The sequence below is a fragment of the Vulpes vulpes genome, chromosome 4 (genome assembly GCF_048418805.1).
Source record: "Vulpes vulpes isolate BD-2025 chromosome 4, VulVul3, whole genome shotgun sequence".
In the NCBI taxonomy this organism is placed as follows: domain Eukaryota; kingdom Metazoa; phylum Chordata; class Mammalia; order Carnivora; family Canidae; genus Vulpes; species Vulpes vulpes.
In genome coordinates this window covers 86,267,418-86,282,333 of record NC_132783.1, presented here as the reverse complement: position 1 = coordinate 86,282,333, position 14,916 = coordinate 86,267,418, and positions in this window count along the sequence as shown.

The following is a 14,916-nucleotide window of genomic DNA, read 5'->3' as shown; positions in this document are numbered from 1 at the left end:
TAGGCCCAAAAGTGCTCTCCTCGTCCATCCAAATTTTCCCCCCAGTGGCTTTAACAGATAGCACAAAAGTGCCTTCTATAAGGACAAAATGAGTGTTCTCTTTTTCCTTTAGTCCATCTGAGCTGTTGTAACACTCAAAACGGGTGGCAGAGAGGTAGACTGTATCATTAAACCGCTTCATCTCCCATTAGTTTCTACTGTGCTTAAACTCTGGCTTTTGCAACTATCACCCAAATCTTCTGTGATTCTTTTTTTTCTCAGTTGTTATTATTGAAGTAGGGGTGACCCACAGTGTTATATTAGTTTCAGGTGTACAACACAGTGATGTGACAATTCTATATATTATGCAATGGTCACCACCATAAATGTAGTTACCATCTGTCACCAGACAGTGGTGACACTTTTATTTTTGCCCACAACAAAGAATTTTTTCCACTGACTCAGGGGATGGGCTTTCTCAAAAAACTATGCCAAAGCTGGGCATTTAACAAGAGCTGACGGAGCTGGCTTCTTGTGGGGCAGCATCTTGTTAGCCATATGAGAGTCCTAATCCTATAAAGCCTGTGCAGATTCAGCAAAATGTATGTTGCCTTGGGGGACAGATGTGATATCATTCCACTTCTGCCCCCAACTCCCTTCTAAGCCTGAGCGAATAACCAGCATTTTGCGCCTCCATCCCTGGATATAGAATGGGAAGACAAATTGATGATTTGCCTCACTCCTGAGATCCTTTAAAAGTCCAAGTGAGATAATGGTTATGGAATTACTTGAAAAGAATAAGGGTATTATTAGAATAAAAAATGGGAAGGGTTTGGATAATTAATATAAATGCATCTTCCAAATACTATCAATGGCCTTCTAGGACCTGGCCTATCCTCAACAACTGCACATAGAAACAAATGAACCCAGGAGCCATGTTTGTGTGGGTTGGTGCCAACTAATTTCTAGAAGGTGAGGAAGTAGGAATACACAGCTCGAGTAGGGTGATTGTGAAAAATGTTCTATATATTTTCATTGTTCTTAGTTAGAACAGGAGATTGCAAAAGCTTCCAGGTAACCTGTAGAAGATCAGAGAACTATTTGTACCCAGAAACAAGGAGATAAGAAGATGATCTTAAAAGTAATAAGGAAATCAGGGGAAAAAGGAATGTGAACATGTAACTTTAACCTCCCCACTACCCTCCGCCCCGGGGTGGGATTAAGGGGCATGTCAACAGCAATGCTCATCTTCTCTGGCCAGCAGTTTGCTCCTCTCAGCTCACATCCAGCGCAGCAGGACTTGGAGAACAGGGACTTCAGGGAGAGGAAAGCAAACCCATAAGGATGACCTTTCTCTCCAAATCCAGGTGTCTAATATCAAGTAACGCCAGCCCTTATAAAGTGTGAGATTCCAAGGAGAGGCAATGGTGTGGTGGGAAGGATGTGAGCAGTTCCCAGCCTGACGGTTGGACCATTAGCCCCTTAGACAAAAACTTACAAGGCCAAGGACAAACAGGTTTGGGCACAGGACCTTGTGTGTGAACGGGTAGGTCACCATGGAAGAGGTAACTGCACTCACACAAGCCAGCTCATCCTGCAGTGGACAGGGGTAGTGGAACTCAGCACCTATTTGTAAATGCAAGGACTTGTCCAGGAACCATTCTCTCTTCTGTTTAATGTGTCTCTTTGGCTCAGAAAATGGACTAGGTCGCTCTTGAGAAGTAGCACCTCTACTTATGCTAGGGGAGGAGTGAATCTGATGTCGGAAATTGGATTCTGGCCCTCCTATGTGAAGATCTGCTCCTCTGGGCTCTTTTTGTGTGCTGCCCATTTGCTTGCCTATAGGACACTGATTTTATATTTTGTTCCAGTTGCCATGATACAGGTAAGCTCATGAGAGCAGAACACCTCTACTGTGCAACTGGCAAACAGGCTGTATAGTCTTGGCTGGCACCATACCCCATACTTGAATTTAATTTATCAACAATAAAAGCCAATATTCCTGTCCCTATCTGACTCCTATGTCTACTTTTTATTGTTTCTTGACTCCTAGAGGGAAGGGTTATTCAAAATCTTAATGAGATTACGGATAAATCAATTTTTTTTCTTTCTTCAGGCCACTTCTGTGGGAAGCGGGAGAACATTGACATCATAAATACAACTGTGGGAAGTGACTAAAAATGAATCACAGGTAAACTCTCAGAGTCAATGCATGACTTATAAATTATGCACTGACCCTTGAGTAATTTTTCTCATGATCCTAGTAGGGACTGTACTATATTAGGGATTACCTGTATTAGAGACAGGTATTTATGACAACATCAACAAATAAAACGTAGTAAATATAATCATGAAGTTGTGAACATGGTTCTAAAAAGTAAACTTCACAAATACACAATGAGAGCATGTAGCTACATGTAAAGAGAGATATACTATATATAAACAAAATGAGGGCTTGCTAATAATCTCGAGGATTGTAAATACCAATGAGAACTTTAAACACAGAGTTTTGAGTCCCATTCTATTATGTCCTGTGGGAACTGCTCTGGAATTCTGAGGCCAGGTTGTATGTGACACTCTGAGTAGGACACAGGAAACCTGGGCAGACCCACAGGTGACAAAGCAGGATGGTGAAAGGAAGGGACGATGGGATCTGAAGAAGAGCACTCTATCTCCTGGACAAAGGAGGCACCAGTGGAGGCATGAAGGCCATCTTTAAATACCCAAGTGATGATCATGTGGAAGAGGAAGCTAGTTGCATGGGTGCAAGAGGCCCAGGTGGTAACCATAAAGAAGAGTTTTCTAACAACTAGATCTAATTGAAATAGAATGGCTTCTACAGAGTTCTTAGTTATTGTATAGACAGAACTCATGCATTAGGTAAGAGTTAAATGGGGTGAGGTATCATATAGATATCCAGGTGTGATACACTGTGATTCTAGAAATTATTCATATAACACTTATTCACCAGCATAGGCTTGAATTATTATAACTGTCTAATTCTGAGTGTAGATTCTCTTCTGCTTTTTCCTTACTAGTTCACTCATGGGGGCTAACCTAGTGTCTTGCACTTGACAAATGTCTACCAAATAAATGAATGGTAGACACTCAAATATTTTTGATGCTGGTGATGCTATGCTCAATAAAATTTGACTAGTGGATTAATAGACAAAGAAGGATGTTAAATATTAGCAAATCTTTTTCTCATACTGTTTATTAACACAAGCAATTCTTCCTGATTTGATAATATTTCTCTTTAACATTCTTTACATATGAGTTGAACACAATATGCTGAACAGCCTTGAGGCATCTCCAAGTTTGAAAAAGAGCAATATAGTTTACATTTTACAAAGGATGCTCACATCCATTATTTCTTTATAATGCTCAATATAACTCATATAACTCAATGAAGTTGACATTTTCCAAATGAGGAAACAGGGCCCAGAGATAGAAAGGGACTTGCTCAAGGACACAAAGCCAGTAAGTGCAGAAACTGAACCAAGGATAAGGTCCATTAATTCTAAGATGCATGCTCTTTCCACTATATGTCAAATGCCTCTGACAAAGGCCCTATGTAAAAGAGAGAGAGAGAGAGCGAGCAAGAAGGAAAGAAAATGAAAAAAAAGGTTACATGCCTCTATTTGGTTAAGTTGGTCAGACCTACCTACTCCTCATTTTCCCCATGTGTTTCTCTTCCTAGCATCCTACATTAAGTAAAGCCAATTGTTCATAGAAGATATGGTTCTGGTTTGCCTGGATGCTGAGTTGATGGTGATGCTATGTGAATATGACCACGACATAACTTGTCTTTATAAATATCCATTCCTTGCAGGCTTGTGAAACTACTCGCTTGAAGTCTGAGTCCGTTTGGCAGGGAGACAGGACAGGGCAGCTGTAAGTTGGCACAGTTACCCTAGGCTAGTCCATCGCAAGCCACCTCACTTAAAGGAGGACTAGAAGCTGGTGCTGTGGTTTAATACCAGGACTGCTGGCAGCTCCCACCTTGTGACCTGGAATTGCAAGGTGATCTGTGAAGAGAAGCTCTGAAATATCATCAGACATGCTCTGAGGGTATGCTTGCTGCTGCTTAAGTGCTTTGGAGAAGGGACGTCTAATAAATGTGTTCAGTATTCTCCTTTCCCCTTCAATCACATCTTCTCTCACTGTTGTCTTTTTCTCCTTCCTTGAGGAAATAGCCCAAAAGTAACCTGTTCTTGTAATAATGAAATAAAGTTTTCTCATGTTAATTCATTTAATAACATTGAGCACTTCTGATTTGCCTTATGCTAGGCTAAGTTCTGGAAATATAGAACTGAAAAGTACTGTTATATGATCAAAGAATCAGTTTAGTAGGAATGACAGCAATTAGACAAACAAGTAAAATAAAGGCTTATTAGTAATATGATTGAGATATTTACAAGATGTTGTAATTGGTGTTCCTGAATCAATTATCTGTATCAGTGGAATATAAATAATAATCATATGCATAATAAAACTTTCCCAAGCTGAATAAGAGTGTGCCTATAAAGGACTCACCACATCAGGTAAATTTAGGAAAAGAGGCCAACATTTAAATATCCTAAAGAAATTTAAGTTGTTAGTAAATGTCATTGTCTGAATAAAGATTCCTAGCAGAAGCAAATAGTGATCATTTCTGGAAGAAAGCTTCCCCTCATAAAGGCACTTATTGTTTAAATGATTTTGCTTGTGTAACTATAGTTCATTATAGAACAAAGTAATGCCATTTTTAAATGCTTTATATTTTCCCTGGAGTTTCTAGTTGCCTTTATTTTATTCTTGAAGTTTTTATTTTCATCTTCCTTAGGCCTTTTGCACAGATATTCTCCTGGTGTTTTCTTTGATTACTCTTTTGAGTAAATACAAATAGTTTTTTGTAGCTCCCATCACAATACTCCCCCTGCAGATCATTGCCAAAAAATTGTCACATGGCCAACAGGATGCCAAAATAAGATTCAATTCCTCATTAATTGACATATATCCTCAAATAGTTTTCTTTTCTGTGTCAGCTTAGATTAGATGTAGCTGTGTATAAGAGAATAATCAAAGCTAAATGAACATTAAGATAAAATTTTATTTCTCTATTACAAAGAGGATTTTAGAGGTAGGCAATACAGAGCTGCTATGGTGAGTTCACATTGTTCTCTGAGACATTGCCTTTCACCTGTGTCTTTCATTTTCAAGAAAGTGAAAGAAACAAAAATGAATGTTAGGGTTCCAGCTACTCTCTACAAATTATAAGAATAAGAGGGGAGCATTCTCTCTCTTTTAAAGATATTCCCATGAAACTCTCCTCACAACACATCCACTATAAGTTATTGGCAGAATGTGGTCATATAGCCATCCATAGGTGCAAAGGAGGCAGAGAAGACATTTGTTTGTTTTTTAAGATTTTATTTATTTATTTGAGAGAGGGAGAGAGAGGGAGAGAGGGAGAGAGAGAGAGAGAGAGAGAGAGAGAGAGGCAAAGACACAGGCAGAGGGAGAAGCAGGTTCCGTGTCCATGCAGGGAGCCTGACATAGGACTCGATCCCAGGTCTTCAGGATCATGCCCTGGGCTGAAGACAGTGCTAAACCACTGAGCCACCCAGCCTGCCTGATATTTGTTTTTAAAGCTTAGCTGGAGAGACGCCTGGGTGGCTCAGCAACTGATGGTCTGCCTTTGGCCCAGGGCGTGACCCTGGAGTCCTGAGATTGAGTCCCACATCGGCCCCTCTCATGGAACCTGCTTCTCCCTCTCTGCCTGTCTCTGTGTGTCTCTCATGAATAAGTAAATAAAATCTTTAAAAAAAAAATAAAGCTTAAGCTTAGCAGGAATAAGTCTAAGTAAAAACTATTTTCCATTAATGAACTAGAAAAAAACAATGGGTAATTGTGGGAAACAGATTCTCCCTCTCATATCTAAAAATCTCTTTACTTTGTCCTCACATATGTTACATATTTTGTCAGAGTCTAGAATTCCAAGTTAAAAACCATTTTCATCAGAACTTTGAAAGTATTTTTCTGCAATCATTTAGCACTTGATATTATGATAGTAGGTTAGTCTGAAGGACTAAATCATATTTATCTGATTTATTTTTTCAATATCAGCAAGCTTTTAGTTATTTATCCTCAAAGTTTGGAAATTTCACCATGATTTTTCCACTTGTTTTAATTTCTCAAATCTTTGAGTTATTAAACATTGTATTCTGTTAGTTCTTTAAATATTTTCTTTCATTCATTTCTATATATATTTTTCTACAACTTCTGTTACTTGGCTGTTAGACCTTTTAGATCTGTCCTCTGTCACTTATCTTTTCTGCTAAATTTTTGTTTCTATTTCCTTTATATTTTACTTCATGGATGAAGGTAGTTTGGAATTTCTCCCTTCAATCCTTCACCCAGTTCTTCTACTGAATATTTGTTTTGTTTTGACAATACTATTTTAATTATTAAGATACCATTTTTATTCTCTGAATCTTCCTTTTCATAATATCCTGCTAAGTTATGGATGATAGGTCAGCTCCCATGTCTCTGGACATATTAATAAAAGGGTTTTGTGGGGTGTTTTTTTTCTCTACTCTTCTATTTTCTTTGAAACCTTCTTTTATTTGTTTACCTTATAATAAATCTTATGTCATACTTTATTGTTAAAATATTTAGTGATTCTTGTTTTTTCATTCATATTTAAAAATAAAGACATGTAAGACTTTCAGTTAAAATAGCTCATGAAAAAAAAGTCCCTCCATTAAAACATTATAAAGGGTTGGAATACACACATGCATACATAAACTTGAAAATTTGCAAATTTCAAAAATAATAAAGAAATGCAAAACCATATCCGAGTATAAAAATAAAAGGCAAATGGCCCACAGGGCATTGGATTTGAATATAGGCTAAATACATAGAAGAGGAGGTTTAAAGATCCAGGCTGTTAAGCATAGTAAACTGAACTTGAGCTCATGAACAAGGTGCAGAGCCTGGAAGAACATGAAATAGGACTGAACTAACTACTATAAAAAATATGTGGTAAATGATTCATCCACATTAAACTGAAAATCCAAGTCTGTACAATGAGAGATTTAGAGCTCAAATTCACACTCCACTCATAAGGAAGGAATTATAAGCAGAAAATGAACCTAAAAGCTGTTCTGGAATTGGTAATACCCACAGGGTCTTAGCAAAGGCAAATTTGAAATTGTTCAATAGAGCTATTCTTTACCATAGAGAATCAAATGACATCTTGGCAAACAAATACCAATAAAAAGAGGGAGGAGAACTAGGACAAGGAAGAAAGGAACAAGGAGGAGAATGAGGAGGAGAAAAAAATTATAAACAAAAATATCATAATCATATTCAGCATGTACAACAAACAGGAAAGTTACACCCCATGAACTACAGGTAATAAACCAAATTGAAAGAAACTTTTTTTAATTAGAAAAGTAGGAAAATCTGGAAAAATGAATTTCTAAAAATAAAACACATTGCTAAAATTTTCCAATTTTGTGAAAACTATAAACTCATGGATTTGAGAAGCTCAACAACCTCCAAACAGAATAAACAAAAAGAAACCACACCACAGAATAATCAAATTGCTGAAAAACAGTGATGAAGAGAACATCTTAAAAGCTGCCAGGAAAAAAAAGCCACATTATATACAGAGGGACAAGATTAGAATGACTGCAGATCAGAAATGATACAAGACAGAGCACAGCAAAATGAGACATTTAATGTGCTGAAAGAAAAAGGGTCAACCTACAACTCTATATCCAGTGAAAATATCCTTCAAAACTGAAGGTGAAATAAGGCCATTTCTAAACAAGCAAAAGCTGAGAGAGAATTTATTCTAAGCAAAATCATACTATAAGAAATGTTATAGGGAGTTCTTTATGCTAAAGAATGTTTCTAAATAGAAACTCAGATTTCTACAAAGAAACAAGACAAAAAGTGGTAAATATGGGAATTAGAAAAATGTGTGTGCATGTGTACCTTTTTCCTTATTTTAAAATTTTCTTTAAAAGCTAATTGTTTAAATAAACATGATAAAATGTTTGAATTGGAATTTTATGTTTGAATGGAGAATTTTATGTTTGAATGAATAAAATATACCATAAAAATAGCACAAAAAATAGCGGAGTAGGGAAATTGAAATAACTTGTAAGTAAGGTACTACACTGCATGGGAAGTAAAAACAAATTAAAAACATACTGTGTAAGTTGAAGATGCTTATTGTAAATACTAGAACAATCACATATATAATAAAGAGTGAATTGGAACACTAAAGCTACTGAATTAATTGATAAAGAAACAGGAAAAGACCACATAGTAACAGAGAACAAAAAGTACAAATTAAGAAAAAAAGAACAAATATAAAGCAAATAGCCAGAGGACAAAATTAAAAGCAAATATGCTGTTAATTTCATTACATGTAAATTGTTTTGGGACTCCTGGGTGGCTCAGTGGTTGAGCATCTGCCTTTGGTTCAGCTCATGATCCTGGGGTCCTGGGATCAAGTCCCACATCAGGCTCCCCTAGGGAGGCTGCTTCACCCTCTGTGTCTCTGCCTCTCTCTCTCTCTCTCTCTCTCTCTCTCTGTGTGTGTGTCTCTCATGAAAAAATAAATAAAATCTTAAAAAACAAAAACTACACTTGATAAGAAGGCAGAGATTGTTCAACTTATTTTAAAAGTGAGGAATAATTATAAGCTATGAATAGGAAAATAATTTCAAATGAAAAGTCTAAAAGTAAAAGTAGAAAAGGATAAATCATACAAACACTGAAATATTAATGACAAAGTAGATTTTAGATTGAAGAATATTATCTGAAATATGGCAGGACATTAAAAATAACAATTTCAACATGAGTGTATAATAACTGAATAGGTAAGCAGTATCCAATAACAGAGCTTTAAAACACATAAAGCAAAACCTTAAAGACCAAAAGAAAATATAGAAAAACCACAATTACAGTTGGAGATTTCAACATTCAGCTTAGAAATTAGTAAAAATGTAAATATAAAATCAGTAAGGACATAAAAGACTTAAAAATGTATATCAATTTGTGTTAGTTGACAATATACTAGCAATAGCAGTAGACACATTCTTTTCAAGTGTACATAAAACATCCAACAAGCTATACTATAAGATAAGCTCATTTAGAAGGATCAAAGTCATAGAGAGTTTGATCTCTCAAATATACATGCAAATTTAACAGAAAATAAATACCCAAAATTATCTGGAAAATACTCAACTATTTGGAAATTAAGGCAATTCTAAATAATCTATCAAGTAGACATCACAAAGAGTTTTATTAAATATTTTTTAAATGACATGAAAATCACTACATATCAAAATGTGCGGGAGGAAGCTAAAATAGTATTTAGAAAAAAAATGTAATGCTTTGAAGTCTCATATTAGAAAATAGGACAGTTTTAAAAATCAATTAGCTAAGTTTCCATAATAGCCAACTAAGAAAAGATAAGTAAAGTGAAAGGGAGAAAATAAAAAAATAATAATGAAAATTAATGAAACAGAAAACATACACACAAGAGAGAAAAATAAATAAAACCGAACTTGGTTCTCAGAAAATATAGGAAAAACTAATTAGCTGTTAATAAATTCTCGGACCATAGATTGCCAAATGGACATTAGTGGGACAACCAATGAAATGGAAATCTGTAGATTAAATGTATCAAACATTGATTTTCTAATTTTGATAATTGTTTCATGGTTATATAAGATGTTAATATTTAGGGAAGCTGGATGAAAAATATACAGAAACTCTGCATCTTTTTTTGGTGACTCTTTTGCAACTTTGTAATTATTGCAAAGTGACTATTTTTTTAATTTTAATTTTTTTTTAGAGAGGGAGAGAGAAGGGGGGAGGGGCAGGGGGAAGGGAAAGAAAGAATCTTAAGCAAGCTCCACACCCAGCATTGATCCCAACCTGGGGCTTGATCTCACAACCCTGAGATCTTGACCTGAGCTGAAATCAAGAATCAGATGTTCAACAAACTGAACCACCTAGGCGCCACTGAAACAATTTTTTTAAAAAAGAGTAATTTCCAGGAAGGGAGAAGTAAGACTGTGTAAGAAATCAAAAAGTCAAGATACTGATGAGGAGAAAATATTTGGAATAGATAGAGTTTTTACAACTTAATCATGAGAAAACACACAAGCCTGTTAAAAATGAGTGAAAGATTTGAATAGATATTTCACAAAAAAAGGGCACCTGGGTGGCTCAGTTGTTTAAGTGTCTGCCTTTGGCTCAGGTCATGATCTCACAGTCCTGGGATCAAACCCCAGGTCGGGCTCTCTGTTCATCAAGGAGTATGCTTCTCCCTCTCCCTTTGTACTCTCTCCCTCTCTCTAAGTAAATAAATAAAATCTTTTTTAAAAAAGAAAAATAAAAAAAAATTCACTAAAAAGATAGATGAATGTGCAATAAGCACATGACAACATGCTCAAAATTACTCATCATCAGGGAAGTGCAAATAAAATCACAATAATACTACATTTAAGATATAATGGCAAACATTTTAAAAGACTGATAACACTCAGTGTTGGCTTGTGTGTCAAGCAACTGAACTCTCATACAATGCTATTAAGAGTGTGAAATGGTACAACCTCCTTAGAAATAATGCGGAGGTTTTAAGTAAAGCCAAAAAACAGTCCTAGCATATAACTCAGAAATTACACAGCTAAGTAGATACCTCAAAGTAATAAAAAACATATCCAAACATGAACAGAATGTTCATAGCAACATTATTCAAAATACTTCAAGCTATAGTAATTAAAGTAAGTGTGGTACTGGAATACACTGAATGTGAATGAACTATAATTTAAATAAATACTTAAAAAAAGAAATAAAAGAATGAACAAAATAATGAAATGGGCAAAGGATTTGAAAAGACATTTTATTCCAAAGAAGATATTGAAATGGCCAAAAAGTGATGTTCGATACCATCAGTCATAAGGAAGTGCATATCAAAACCACAAAATACCACTTTCATACCACTAAATGGATAGTATAAAACAAAAACAAGCAAAAAAAATTCTAGAAATTGGAACCCTTGTGTACTGTGGTTGGAAATGGTGCAGCTACTATGGGACACAGTGTGGCAGATCCTCCAAAAGTTAAACATAGAATTACCATTAATCCAGCAGCTCCTCTCCTAGGTATACACCCAACAGAACTGAAAGTAGGGATTTAGACACTTGTACACACATGTTCATGGCAGCGTTATTCGCAATTGCAAAAAGGCTGAAATAGCCCCCAAATGCATGAAGATGAATAAATAAACAAAATATAGTATATACATACAATGGATTGTTATTCATCTTTAAAAACAAATTAAATTCTGCTCCACGCAATATCATGGATGAACTTTGAAAACATTATGCTAAATGAAATAAACCAGACACAGAAGGAGAACTATGATATGATTCCCCTTATATGAAGCACCTAGAAATCGGCAAACTCATAGAGACAGAATGTACCAGGGACTAGGAGGAGGGGAAATGGGAGAGTCACTATTTAATTGGTATGGGGTTTCTGCTTAGGATGATGAAAAAGTTCTAGAAATGGAAAGTGGTAGGGCTGTATAATGTTGTGCACATACTTATTGCCACTGACTTAGACACTTAAAAATGGTGCTTGGTAAATTTGATGTTATGTGCATTTTACCACAATAAAAGAAAAGGAAATTATCCCCAAACTTGAAAGAAGGCAGATGCCCACAAAGGAATACGGAAAACTAAATCCTGGTCTCTTCATATGCTGCAATACTATTTAGTAGCAAGAAGCAATAATGCAAATAAATCTCAGAATTGTAATACTGAACAAATGAACCCAACCACAAAATAAGTATATGCTGTATGACTCCACTTACATCAAGTTCAGGAAAAATCAGAACTAATCTGTAGTAACAGGAATAAATTAGCCGTTGAGTAGGGTTTGGGGCTCTGACTGTAAAGGAGTATAAGGGAACTATTGGGGGGGATGAGAATGAATCATATCTTGATCTGCATTGTCACTACACAGTTGTATTTGGTACAATTCACTGAACTTCAGACTTACACTGAAGGCATTTGGTGTTTTGTTGTCTGGAAATCACACATACAATAAAGTTGATGAAAGGAAGGAAAGAAGGAGAGAAGATAGGAATGAAGGAAAGAGGGGAGGAAGAAAAAATTGCACAGCTGTACCAATTAGAACAGGGTAATCTCAGGGATGCCTGGATGGCTCAGTGGTGAAGCGGCTACCTTCAGCTCAGGGCATGATCCTGGAGTCCCGGAATCAAGTCCCACATCAGGCCCCCTGCATAGAGCCTGCTTCTCCCTCTGCCTATGTGTCTGCCCCGTTCTCTGTGTGTCCCTCATGAATAAATAAATAAAATCTTAAAAAACAAAACAAAAACAAAAAACAGGGTAATCTCAGCACAAGGAAAGCCAGTTACACACACTGAAAAATGGAAAACCCAAAAATAATTCCACATGTATAATATGCAAACTTGGCAATGACAGAGATGACATTGAAAAGAAGAGAAAAGAAAAAAAAAAAGAAGAGAAAAGTTGAAGTGGAACAATAAGCCAGCCATGTAGTCAAAAAGTCTAATTCTACTTTATCACACCATTACAAATTCCAGACGGATTAAACACCTAAATATGCAGGATAAGATTTTATAGTTTCTACAAAAAAATAGAGCAGAATAACTTTGTCAAGTACTAAAGAATGTTCACAGACGTATCACAGCCCCTGTACCTCTCTCATATGTGTATCACAAAAATTAAGAAATTTGATCACATCAGAATGGTAATGATAATAAAATTAAAAGGTAACCATAGGCTCACAGAGATATTTATTAACACTTTAGAGCTAAGTTTTTATATCTAGATTATTCAGGGAGTCCCAAAAGTCTTAGTTCAGTTTTAAGCTTTAATCTTTTCAGAAGTGTGAGTGCTACTAATTTACATTAACAATATTGGAAAAGTTAACTAGGTATATGTTTAAATATCGATATGTTTCTTATTAAAATTCAATATAACTACTGTCTTGTGCTACACATCACTCTAGTCGATTTTCAAATCTTGTAAAAACTTTTCCCAGCTGTTGCTCAGTGAGAGAAAGAATTGTGTTTATAATGCTGGCCTCAAGATCCTCAAGAAGAAGGTTTTGATAAACATGATAGAGAGTTTGAACATGACCTCACCAAGAAAAGTCTAATGGACACAGATCAGATGACCTACATGGCCAAGTAGTAGATTTCCTCCAATGAACCACTGTCAAAGAAAGTGTCATTCAGAAACTATTATACCCAAATAAGTTAAAATTAAAAATTTACTTTTAAAACCCACAAAAGCAAATATGCAGAAGGGCAATATAAATAAGTACACTGCCAAATGATATATTTGTAACTGCAGCATTTAAACATCCAGAGTCATTAAGGCATAAAACTCCACTAAGACCTACACATTTCCAACTAAAATTGCTTATTTTTCTCTCCACACTGCTCTATGTTGTTTTATACATATGAGGGCCTGTATCGATGTGTATAGATACTCATGATCATAATAGCTTTTTTGACTTAGCATTTCTTTTTTTTATTATTTTTTTTGATTTAGCATTTCTTTTAGCAATATTATACTGCCTGTATTTCTCAAGATTATATGGCATTTATTACGAGGAATTGGTTCATGTGATTATGGAGCCTGACAAGATCCACTATCTGCCATCCACAAGTTGGAGACACAGGGAATCAATGGCATAGGCCAGAATTCAAAGGCCTTAGAACCAGAAGAACCAATGGTATAAATCTCAGTCCAAGAAAAAGAGGAATTTTCAGTTCAAGCAGTGAAGCAGGAAAAAAAGGAAAAATCCTTTCTCCACCTTTGGTGCTATTTAGGCCCTGAAGGGATTACAATCCTGCCTACACACATTGGGGAATGCAATCTACTCTACTGAGTCCTCCGGTCCAATGCTGAGCTCATCTGGAAACACCCTTACAGAGACACCAGAAATAATACTTACCATGGGCATCCCACGGGCAATGAAGTTGACACCAAGAAATAACCATCACATCATCCATCTTTGTTCTTCAAGGGATGTTAAATGAAAAAAAGTAGGTGTAGGACATTGCATATGGATCCATTTATATAAAAAGAAGAAATTATGAAATTATGTATATATCTATACACACACTAGTTCTCAGTTCCCGTTAGGTGGAAAGAAATAGTGCTGTACAACTGGGAAAAAGGCAAACATGGGCTTCATTCTCCTCAAATACAGGCACTGATGAACAGAAGGCCATAGTCTTACTAGTTTCTGCCAACCTGTACAGAAGAGGAACATGAACACACGTTTCATGAGAAGAACTAAAAACCCCTGGGAATTGCTTTAATAGCTAAATGGGGAAAATGCAAAGATAAGAGAAACCATCACAGATAAAACCTAGCCTTCAGTAATGAAGCCAGCTACAAGCCACAGCTTAGGATTTTTAGCTGGAAATTAAACCAGTGTTGAGTGTTAACAGGACCAAGGATTTTAAAATATACATCAAACAAGTAATGTCCAAGTTCCCTCCAATCTTCCCCAAGGGTTGTGAACTAGTCAGGGCTGGGATTACAGTAGCCTGAAATGGAATTTCTTACCCAAGGCAACTGGAGACATCAAAGGATTGAGGAAAGGAAAGGTCTGAGTAGCAATGCAAAGGCCCAAGGTGGAAGAGTCAAGCCAGAAGGAATGTCTGAAAAATTACTAAAGCTAAACGAGAATGAATGGCCAAAATGAGAAGTGACACTACAGTCAGACATATCGAAAGGAGTATGTGATCAGAGAGATAAGAACAGATTAAATCAGTCGGAAGCAAGATGGGCAAGGGGGATTTGGAGAAAACATGCTGGCCTAACTTACAGGTATGGACTAAGCAGAGGGCATGCAGCA